We start from the raw sequence: 12,015 nt of genomic DNA on the forward strand, positions 1-12,015 counted from the left end.
AAACTATAAAGTCACTGTTGAGAACTGCGAACACAATGCAAACCTCTGTAGGAATAACATAAGAGCAGGATTTTCCATTAGAAGGTGTAATTTGTTTATCTGTGCATGATGTTTATTTGGCCTGAAACTGATCATCAAAAAGTTACAGGCAATTCTCCTAAAAGTTGCATTTTGGAGTTCAACAAACAGCTTTTGAGACCACGGATTGAACTGTTTCTTTAGTATGTCATTTCAAATCATGATTTCTCATAGATTTTTTTTTTTTTTTTACATTTAGTTTCTTATTTAATTAATTATTTTATTCTTCTCTTTTCTTATATTGTTTTAAAATAGCTAAATTTTATACTGTTTTTCCGACCTGGGTACATACATGATAATGTGGGCATGGCCTAATTGTTGCTATGCTGTGCATATTACTGCCCTTTAAGAGCAAGGGTGTGTATAATGTTGTTGCATGGTGTGTGTTGTTTTCTGGGTTGTTTGTGTGGGAATATCTTGGTGCCGAGGCCCTGCTGGTAGTTTGGACGCACTAGGACCCAGCGCAGAAACAAATTAAGGACAACCAGCACATAAGAGGCTTAGAACATCTAATCTATACTCCCACACACACACACACACACACACACACACACACACACACACACACACACACACACAACAGAGCATTTCATAAACATCCCATTTCGAAGCTAGCACGCATACACATCCCAGAGGCAAACACAGCCATTGTATTTTCATTTAGTTTTCATTTTCTCCAAACTCTTTTATTCCCCATGTTGACCTCAACTTCCATCCCACTTTGCTGGAGAACATTTGGCCATATGCTCCAGCATTTCTCCAGCTCAATTTCATTAGCAAGGGTGCAGCCGCGCTCCCTTCACTGCACTGGCCAGCTCAGTACAGAATCACTTATTCCAGACAACTGAAAAAAAGAAAAAATACTTTGTTTTCTCCTTTATTTGTGAATGTCTTTGTATTTGATACAATTTTTAGCACCTCATGAAATTTTTTTTTCAAAAGTCTGTATGTCTTCATTCAGATTATCATTATTATTTTAATATTAACACAAAATTAAGATTCATAGAACACATTTTCCTAAAATGTATCCTTGATGATTTAAGAATAATATATCATTAAAGACTAATACACTTTATTCAACTATGTGGCTGAGGATGTGTAGTTCTCCTGACACTGTGTGGCCCTTTGTTTCCTCCTTTTGTGTATGAGTACGTACGTACGTGTGTGTGTGTGTGTGTGTTTGTATGTGTGTGTTGCAGGCGCGTGTATGTACATACATGCAGAGAGAAATTTATACATGTTACTATTACTGAGTGATTTATGGCATGACATAGATTAAAAACAGCATCACATCCCAAAATCCCCAAACACATACACACACACCCACACACACACATGCACACATGCACGCACGCACACACACACAAACACACACACACACACACACTTTTCCAGCTGTTAAGCACCTCTCACATCATGTTGTTCGATACATATGCTGCATTTTTGTATGTCTCTCTGTGCAAGTATGTGCATAGTTTGTGCATGCAGTGTCTGTGTGTATGTGTAAGACAGTGACACACACACACACACACACACACACACACACACACGCACGCACGCACAGAGTTCAGCCGATTTATCATAATATGCTTTATCTGAAAAGTAAGTATCTTACCTCGGGATAAAGGGAGGAAAGAGGGGTTTGTGGCCAGATTGACAGAGGAAGGGCGGATGGAGAGAACTGAACGCTCACTACAGAGGGAAAGAGAGCGGAACCTTCATCTGCCACGGCTGGATTGATCATTATTGATAAGGTAACGGAGCATTATGGGAAACATCGCTATAGGTGAACCTTAATACTTGGAGAGGCTTGGAGAGACAGACAGGCAGTCAGAGTGACTGGCAGACAGACAGGCCAGGAAAAATGTGTGTTTGTGTGTGTGTGTGTGTTGCTTATGTAAGGGACTGGTGCAGGCTGAACTTCTTACTGGAGAAAACTGGGCGGAAAGTTCCAGACGTCACGGGGGAGGGGTGGGGGTGGAGGTGGGTGGCATAGTGGAAGGAAGAGGAGAGGAGCGCTGTGGTAAAATGGAGCAGGAGTAAGTGGGCGAAGAGAGAGAGAGAGAGAGAGAGAGAGAGAGAGAGAGAGAGAGAGACAGGCAGATGGTGGGGGTTATGGGAAGGGCGTTGCATCGGGCGCAGGCTGAGTTCTCAGGGGGTCTTGCTGTCGATGTTGTGCTCCTTTTTTTGTTTCTACATTTGGAAGTTCAGTTATTCTTAGGTTTTCATTACAGATTGAGGTCAGATGTTTTTGGTTTTTCACTGACCGCATCTTTAAATTTGTTTGATATCAGTGCTGCCGTACCATTTTCATATATTTGTAGTTAAAAGGGCCAGTGTGTGTGTATGTGTGTGTGTGTGTGTGTGTGTGTGTGTGTGTGTATGTGGAGATATTGAGGTCAGTGTGTGTTAACTCCTCATTAAACTGATGTGAGGATTACTCTGCATGAGGCCGGGTCAGACCATGTGTCTATCAGAGGCAGCAGCATCCATCTCTCCTTCATGTAAAATAATGCACCATACTGTGTCATGTTTAGTACAGGTTGCATGTAATGGCCTTTAACACGGGCCATTACATGCCATTTGGGTATGCATAAATGAAGGTGTGTGTGTGTGTGCGTGTAAGCAAGAGAGAATGCACATATGTGAGTGCGCTTGTTTGCGTCTGTCCATTTACTGGGATTTGAGCTGCCAGCAGTCTGTCATTACAGTGTCTGTATATGGGGCTAGGTTAAAGGTGAGCAATATTTAGGCTGCTGTCGCTTACATAAGGCTTGACTACATAATAATACATATATATAACCTTGAGGTCTACCTTTAGACTCAGTTCCGGTAGTAGGCTTCTTATTTACACTGGCTGCACCTAAATTAAATAAGCTTATATTGTCTAAAAATGTTGAGGATTAGTGTTATAATTTTGCATCTTTTTACAACTTTTTACAGGTAGCTGCAGTTATTTATTTATTTGTCTTTGCACAGCATGCCCAGTGTTATACACTAATTAATGTATTAGCTATCTTTATACACAAATTACTGTGTATAATGAGTGTATATACGACTTGGAATTAGATCCACTACCATAAAGAACAATCTCGGGGAGGAAAACTTATCTGGCTCTTTTAAAATCTAACTGCTTCATGTGTGAAATGAATAAAATAGTTTTTGCAATTTTAAACAGTCAATAGTCAAACAATCCTTTGTGGTTTTTAGATGTAGACAAAGCAAAAGTTCTTTGCGTTATCCGGTGCGTTCACTATTAATGAACACATCGTAATTTCAGAAATCAACATCATTCCAGTGTTTCTGTAAAGCCACACCATTAGAATTAATGTACCTCTTTTACATCTGCCACAGAGCCTTATCACTTCTGTGATTGGACACATAACTGCCTAATTAAGTGGTCGACTCCAAGTATCTGTCAATGAAAAATCAATACTTAAATAACACTGGAACATTTTCGGTGTACACAGGACCGGGACATAAGATTATAGGCCCTTGGGGCAAAAACTTCATGTGGACCCCCATCTACCATGCTCTCACTGAAGGAAATGTACAAACAAGACATCCTCAAAATAATGAGGAGGCCTTTTCTTCCTGCAATGCATGTTAAAAATAACTAAAAAGTCTTAATTGGCTCCTTTTGGCCTAAATTCTAAAATTCTGGGGATCATCTTTTCTATACACATTCATGCAAATATCTCCATTCCAGTATAAATGAAATAATTCTTGTTTCTTGGTGTTTAACGTAAGCGTATAGTTGTTAGCCCAAGTTTATCCACATAATTTAGATATTCACATCTGTGCTGAGAAAATTCTTTAATTTTTGCGCTTACTTTTCCCAGCTGATGTCAAGCTCTCCATACAGTAACAGTGCACCTATGGCCATGTAGTGAGAGAACGCCCCATACTAACCCCATCGTCAACAGACGATGAAACGAACCATGTTTGGGCCTCGTAACATCGTATTGAGGATCCCTCTGGGCCTGTATATTGTTTAATGAATTGACTCTGTATAAGCTGTAGAACCAGGCAGTGATCGATTGCAGTGTCTGGTGATCAAGTGCCCCTGCTGATCTGGGGCCTCATGAGGCCGGTAAGCCTGCTCAGTGTACAAGTGAACAAATTTGACGTAACTGATCTCTGCATCAGTTACATTTGTACCCCACTGTAAAATAAATTATTTTATTTATTATTTTTAGCAACATGAGGTAAGGCATGGCATGTGTAACTTTATGCCTCTTTGTGGATCATTTATAGCAAACTGTAAAACACTGGGAGGAGAAGAGGGTGTTGGTGTCACTCACCCAGGGGGACATAGCCTCTGACTGGGCCACCAATTATTTTGGTGCCCAATATTAACAAAAGCCTGAGATCAGTGTCTATTTTGCAGGATAAGGGATGTCAGCCAGCTGAGGAATGCATTAGAGATGGTTGTATAAATAGGTTTTAGGGGGTGCAAAGAGTTAATTGCCATTGTTGAGATTTATTAATATTTATTAGCCTCTGTTTTTGAAAAGTCCTGCACAGTGTGTGCAGAAACATCATGTGGCCATGGCCATGTGTCTTTACTCTGATTGGGAGGCTCATTAGCCTGTACAGAGCAGGGTCCATCTCTCTCTATGCATGTGCGTATCTCTAAATGATGTGTGTGGCATCTTGATCAGTTTCACAGACTGGAGACCCCCTGGTGTGTGCATGTGTGTGTCCTGCTGGCTTCCAAGGGTCGACAGATTTCTAATCCACTGCAGACAGCAGCGGGTGGGTTCTGTATGGTCTGTGCCTGTGTGTGTGTGTGTGTGTGTGTGTGTGTGTGTGTGTGTGTGTGTGTGTGTGTGTTAATTGTCATCATTTAGCCCCCTCGTTGACCAGCGTCTGGGGATTAAGCAGGTTAACACCTGTTCATACCTTCATACTTGTTCACTAGGAATAAACTACTTCATTTCAGTTGAGTGGCAGGAACATTTGCATATCAAACTGTTATCCTGTAAAAATGTTATGTGTTAATAATAAATCATAAATTATAATAATATTATAAATAATTATAATCAAAAGCAAGTCTGCCCCAGAAATAAAAAGCAAGTTTATGAGTACTGTGATATGCAAGTCAATACTGACTGAAACATCCCTGGAGCTGCCTACTTATTTACTTATTTACTTTTGTTCACATTCAATACCTTATCATTTATTAATGATTCATCATTATTTCATTATAATTCATACAAATTGTAGAAGATTTTTGAGACTTAAAATTATGAAAATGTAAAATATAATTTTTGTTATATACACATTATCATCATTATAATATGTGGCAATAATTTTAATGTCTAAAGGGTAAAACAGTTTTTATTGACTATTAGATGCTAAGAATGTGGTTATAATAATAAAGACAAAAGTACATGATGAATTTAAAATAACTAGTGCACTGGTCCTCAAAGAAACCCACAATGTGCTGACACAATAGACTGCTATGAGACACACTATATATGCATCACAAAACAGAGAAAAAGTTACTCACTGTTTAGTTCATGTTCATGTTCATGTTTATTCACTGTAACACACACACACACACACACACACACACACACACACACACACACACAACAGCAAGAGTAAGGACACACAAAGCCCTCCAAAGGCAGCGCATGAGACCATGCGTGAATACACATATCATCTTTGTTTTACCAAGTTGAAGACTGTGTGTGTGTGTGTGTGTGTGTGTGTGTGTGTAACCACTCTGGGCATGTGTTTAGGCAGCATGTGTGTGGTGGTGGGCTGGTGAGGCAGGGAAGGGAGACGGTGGCGTGGGTGGGGGGAGCTGGGTGGAGCAGCGGGTAAATTTGTGTGTGTGTGTGTGTGTGTGTGTGTGTGTGTGTATGCATGTAGCTCGGTACAGTAGCTTGCATCCACCCGCCCCCTCTGCCCCCTCCACCACCCCATATGGCGGTAGACAGCAGTAGTAATCATGGAAGTGGAGCAACAGGCCCTGAGCCTCACTAATCCTCAGCCACACTCCGACACGTGCCACACTGATGCATACAGCAACCCTCAGTCCTGCACACACACACACACACACACACACACACACACGTACTGTACAGACATTCAAAGTATACACAGCAACAGCAAACACACACTGGTCTACGTGCATGCAATGGCAGCGTTGATGGCTACTGTTTGCAAACATACATTAAGCATAAAGAGGAGAATATTAGCTACAGTGTTTGCATTATCAACATGTTTGCTTTGTTGAAGACATTCAGTGAAGAGCAGGTAGACTCACACACACACACCTTACTTCTTGGAGGCAGGATTCACACAACCTTTGATGTGCAGGACTCACAGCTCACCATCTCTGTCAGTGCATGTCTAGCCACAGTATGAGTGTTACCGTTGCACATGGTACATGTGTAATCATCCTCGTAAGGCCACAGCATTTGAAACTGCCTGAGTGCACTGTAACTCAGCAGTGCAATGCACCCATAAAGACAAAGAGTGCTCTGAGACCTTTTTGAAAGGCAACAAGCACCTTGCGGGTGCATGTGCATGAACACGCGCACACACACACACACTTAGCGCGACACATACACACAAAACCCTTTAACTGTGACGCACAAGGAGACAGAGCTACAATGGCTCTCTTATTGTTAATTGGCTGTTTAATCCCAAAGAATGCGTCTGATTAGTACCCGCCGGTGGGTCAGGATCTTGCTCAACACTCTGCCTCACAATGGACAGGCTGTAACAGAGATCTGGGAGCAAACATGCACGCACACACATACACACACACACACACACTCACAAAGGAGTGCACATTAACATCCACAGGCAAGCAAACAATCTGCACAAACATTCAAGCACAAAGTCGAACATGCAAACACATGAGCGTGCAACCATGCAGCCAAAGCGACCTCTCATACCCTCAAATGTTAATACACTCACCATACACACGACTGCCAACACATACAAAATGGCAACACACACGCTACCCAGCATGCAAGGCTTCACATGACTGCAGAGAACCAACAAATCAGTTCAATCCAATGTCAGGCCAAGACAAGATTTGAAGATTTGGGAAAACGTATAAAAAGTGGTATAAAAAAGTATAAAAAGTTAGTTGTATTCTATAAAACATACTGCCACCCCAAGCCTGCACAAACCTCATATTAACCACAGCTGGGTGCATGTGCAGCATCTCTGGCCAGAGAGTCTTGCATTAATAATCAGACCTCTCATGTCTGTGTGGGGGTCACTGCATGCTACAGTGGCCTGCATGCACCACAGAGTCCATTGTGCCTCTGCATACTTCTGCTATTCATTTCACTGTAGTGTGAACAGCAAGAAACAAACTGAAGTGAAAGAGAAGACTTAACTTTGAGGAGATGTTTTTGACTGTCACCAGTAAGAAACAGACATGGCTCAGTGTGCCATAAATTACAGGCCAACATTTGCATGATGACTGCTCTTCTATGCCGTATGAGAACACAAATGTAAGCTGAAAGACCACTAAGAGAATATCAGAGTGACTACATCAGATTTGTTTCTGATTTGACAGATGGGACATATGGAAGGTCCGACAGAAATTATTGTTTTTATTACTGTTTGACAGCAGTCCACTCAGTATGTAAAATTGTAACAAATAGACTGGCGACTAGTATGGAGTCATAAGGGAAGGATGGAGAGAGAGGAAAGGAAGGAAAGAAGGAAGGAAGGAAGGAGAGCAAGAGCAGCAGAACAGGGCAGGCAAGTAGGTTCAGAGGTGACAAGGGTCTACGTGTGTGTGTGTGTGTGTGTGTGTGTGTGTGTGTGTGTGTGTGTGTGTGTGTGTGTGTGGGCGTGTGCTTGCTGTAGGAGGTCCGGGCAGGCTGCATCACTGCTGACACACTGCTGCTGGTAAATCCAGCTTAGTGTGTCTAAAACAGGCCTACGAAATCTGCCACAGGGCCCCTAATGCTAGGGCCGCTGTCACCCTCAATCACTCACACACACACCTAATCCCCACGCCGTGACCCAACACACACACACACACACACACACACACACACACACACACGCACACAGCCTGGCTACCTGATGCACTGGGCCTGTGGAGCTTGGCAGGCGGTCCCCGTACCAGGAGACACCAGCCACAGGGTCAACATTTCATACCAGGGAGGGAGGAAGAGGGGGGTGAGGAAGGACAAGGGGTGCAGATGGAAAGGAGGTGATGGGGGTGGAGGAGGAGGGAGGAGAACGGCCGGGCAAGGAGTGTAAAGGAAGATGGGGAACAAGGGCAGCAAGATCATACAAGTGTCCCTGGTGGATGGGTGGATGGGGCGCAGTATCGCACTTTACCAGAAACTTGCATCTTCAAAGTGGGAAAATAGCAACCTGGAGCTAAATGATTAGTAATATTAAATGATACACACACAAGTCTGGCGGTTCTGAGGAGAAGAGTCCTATATGAAATACGATATAAAAATAAAATTGCATCAAACTAGCAGGCACTATTTTACCTATTTTCATATAAAGTAAAAGTGGTGGAAAATGAATCTAAAAATCACTGCACAGAGGATGAATACGTGGTTGTTGAACTAAAATAGTGCCAAAAATAAACTTGAATACATCAGTTATATTTAGTTAACAATATTTCATTCTTAAAATATAAAATCTAAAGGTAATATAATAAAAACACTACCAGATTTATAGCTCTAAAAGGTCAATCTTTTGATAATAATAGTTGCCTAATATCACTTAATATGTATATCAGTAAAACACAGTATATACTAAATTTTGCATGAAGCACTGGAGTTGACAATTTTCTGGTGACACATGAATTTTTGTTGACATTACGTTCTTAGGCCTAGCTGTTACGGAGGCCTTGTTGCATAATGAAGCAGCATACCACAGCTACTAAAGGTGCACTACGCAAAAATGCCCAGGGTCAGCTAAACTGATCATTCTTTAGACTTTAGACAAAAATCATATATCAAATATCAAATATAATCAAATATTTGACGGTTAAGTCTACATGACTGTCATCGTTGGACTAACTCACTGATAACTTAAGAGTTTATTCCATGTTTTGGTCAGTTAAGTCAAAACAGTCCCCAGTTTAGTCGATCATCTGCAGTTTGGCATAATGCACCTTTAATGACCAAGTTGACTACGGTGTGTTGCTTCATTATGCAACAAGGCCTCAGCAACAGCTAACAGGAGCATGTACGCCGCAGTTTATCCCAAAGAACATACAAAAAAAGGAAGGAACATTACTTCATGGCACAGCGTGTGAACCCAAATTGGTGCCAAGTGTGTAAACTCCTGGCAGGGTTGACACTGTGGTAAAACCAGCTTGCGAAGCGAGTTGAACAGCTTTTTTGCTCCAGCCATGGGTCGAAATTATTGGTAATTTGATATATGATTAAGTAGCACACATCTAATATATTCATTTGTGTTCATTCGTTTTTGAATGTGGCTTACGCTAATATTGTGTCATTAATATTGGACAACTATTGCACAGATTGGATGAAAGAAAAATAAGCGGTCTGCACTTCGTAATATATATTTTGTTATATAGTCAAATCTCTTTCTGAGCCTGTCCCTTTCACTTTACATTAGTTGCACCAAAGTTTGGCACCACTGCACATTTGTTATGCTGTTACTATGATATAATGTCCTCTTCTTCCTTTATACATTCCCTGGTGCATGCCAGTAGTGTAAAGAGGTTGGCTGTGTGACAGTGTGGATAGTAGACATGGCTGGTAAATGTTAGTTTGATCCCCAGTGAGAACATGATGTCCCGACATCTGTGGCCATTCCTGTGCGCTTGTTTACCGTTGGATAAACTCTGTTACATGAACACAGTGAATGGATGAGAGCCCATCTGATTCGTCTCACTTTTCATTTTGTCTTGGTGAATCTTTCACTGTTTCTCTGCTCTGCTTTGCAGGCGTGTTGGCATTAAAACAGATTCTCTTTTCTGTGTTCTGTGGTCCTTTAGGTGTTTGTGGACTGATGATTGCCACCGTGCACTGCTCGAAACGATGAGGACCCGAAGAACATGAGATCCCCACCATCGAGTCGTCATTTACACCTCTCACCTTTTCCCAAATCTTTTTTCTTGTATTGAAAAGGCCCATTTAGTAATAAACCTTGCATTATTTACAGTTGAGTTAGTGTTGATACTTAACTTTATATCAGCTAATCCAATATAAATACTCAACTTAGTATCAATAGGCTATAACTTATTTATTAAGTTTGTATCAGTTGGGTTTGGCTGATACAAAGCTGAATATTAACATTGAACAGTTCCAGTAAAGGGATACCAGATATTTCCTGTATTTATCTGTATTTTCATTTGTTTATTTATATGTCTAACTCAGTGTCATGTATTTCTTGGTGGCCTTAATCTCCACTGTGACACTTTATCCAGGTAGTTGCAGTTGGCATGGCTTTAGATTAGGCCAAGAGATTTCATGTGGCAGGCTTTGTACCTTTATGTACAAGTTATTTTTATCTAAGACAAGAGGCGACATGCACTCTCCTGTAAGATAGAGAGAACAAGAGACCAAAAGGAGAATTAAGTTAAGAGGCCTATCATCGTAACTCAGGACCTTATTTCACTAGTAGCTTTAAGGAGACTATCAGGGGTTTGCTGCTCTCACTAAGAGTCAATGACCCAAGCCTCTCAACCTAAATCCTAATTGTGTCTGCAAACAAGCTTAAGATCCACTACCTCACTGTCACTCTTCCCCAGCCCACAGGTGCTCAAAGGTGAGTGTTCATACACAAAATTTACGTTTTTTGTTTTTTATTCGCCTGCATTATTAGGTTATTTATTATTATTGATATAATTACTCCCTGTCTTCCCCAAAGTGTAATCACCAGAAAATTGGATATTCACAATCCTGCTATCAGGGCTACATAAAAAGGCAGGGCAGATCAGCAGAAACTTTAATTCTCATATCTATAATGCCTCACACACTGTTTGCCTTTCAGTTAAGGATGAACACTGTTATACTACTGATTATTTTACTGCTGAAGATTATGATATTGTAAATGTCAAACATTTTAATGATTAAAATAATTATTAAAACCTTCTTTTTAAAAAAAGTCTATTTTCATTTTTTATGTCTTCCTACTATGTTTGGCCTTTGATTCTCAATAAAGTAAAGAATTATGTGTGCTTGTGTTTGTATGTGTGTGTGTGTGTGTGTGTGTGTGTGTGTGTGTGTGTGTGTCTGTGTTTCCAGTAATTGAATGGGACAATGATCTGCATCCACATGATTGGTGGGTCATTGTGGTGGAAACTAAGAGTGACTCACACACACACACACACACACACACACACACATACACACACACACATGCACACACACCCATGCACATACACATTTAAACACACTTGTCCTCAGATTCATATACAGATACACAGGCACAGGTGCTTAACTAGAACTAGATGTATGTACACACACACACACACACACACACACAAACACACAAACACACACGCACACACACTGAAGACCTATAAATGTTTTTCGTAGGTCAAAATAGACTTCCACATATAGTGGGTACAAACGGAAGTGTACTGTCTTATGAAGGATCACAAGTTAGCATAAGTCACAGTACTGTCATCTAGTGGTGACATGCAGTAATGCAGTAACACCATTGACCCTTACATTGGCTGCATATGAGTGGATGGCAATTGCTGAGGCTCGCCAACATACCACAGCAGCATATTTTACCATGTTATATTAATAAAAGTGATAATTACTACAATCATTGTACTATTAGCAAGTCACTGAATGCACAAAGGCATTTGTGATACCGTTTCATTTCAGCTCATGTGGCAGCACTGTTGATTTTTCCCTGGCTGGGTTATTTTCATATATCATGGACTGTGGTCTGAGCCCTCTTGGAATGACTTCTAAAATGTACAAGCCCTTCCCGTTACTGGCC

General features: G+C 41.0%; 1 long non-coding RNA gene across 1 annotated transcript; it reads left to right on the forward strand.

Annotated features, from left to right (window-relative positions):
• Positions 1 to 1,483: 1,483 nt before the first annotated feature.
• LOC115369914 (uncharacterized) lies at positions 1,484 to 11,239 on the forward strand. The gene is made up of 2 exons (XR_003929202.1): positions 1,484 to 1,832; positions 10,055 to 11,239. It is a non-coding gene; the product is annotated as an uncharacterized LOC115369914 (long non-coding RNA).
• The last annotated feature ends 776 nt before the right edge of the window (positions 11,240 to 12,015 follow it).

Source organism: Myripristis murdjan, chromosome 13 (genome assembly GCF_902150065.1).
Source record: "Myripristis murdjan chromosome 13, fMyrMur1.1, whole genome shotgun sequence".
Taxonomy (NCBI): Eukaryota; Metazoa; Chordata; class Actinopteri; order Holocentriformes; family Holocentridae; genus Myripristis; species Myripristis murdjan.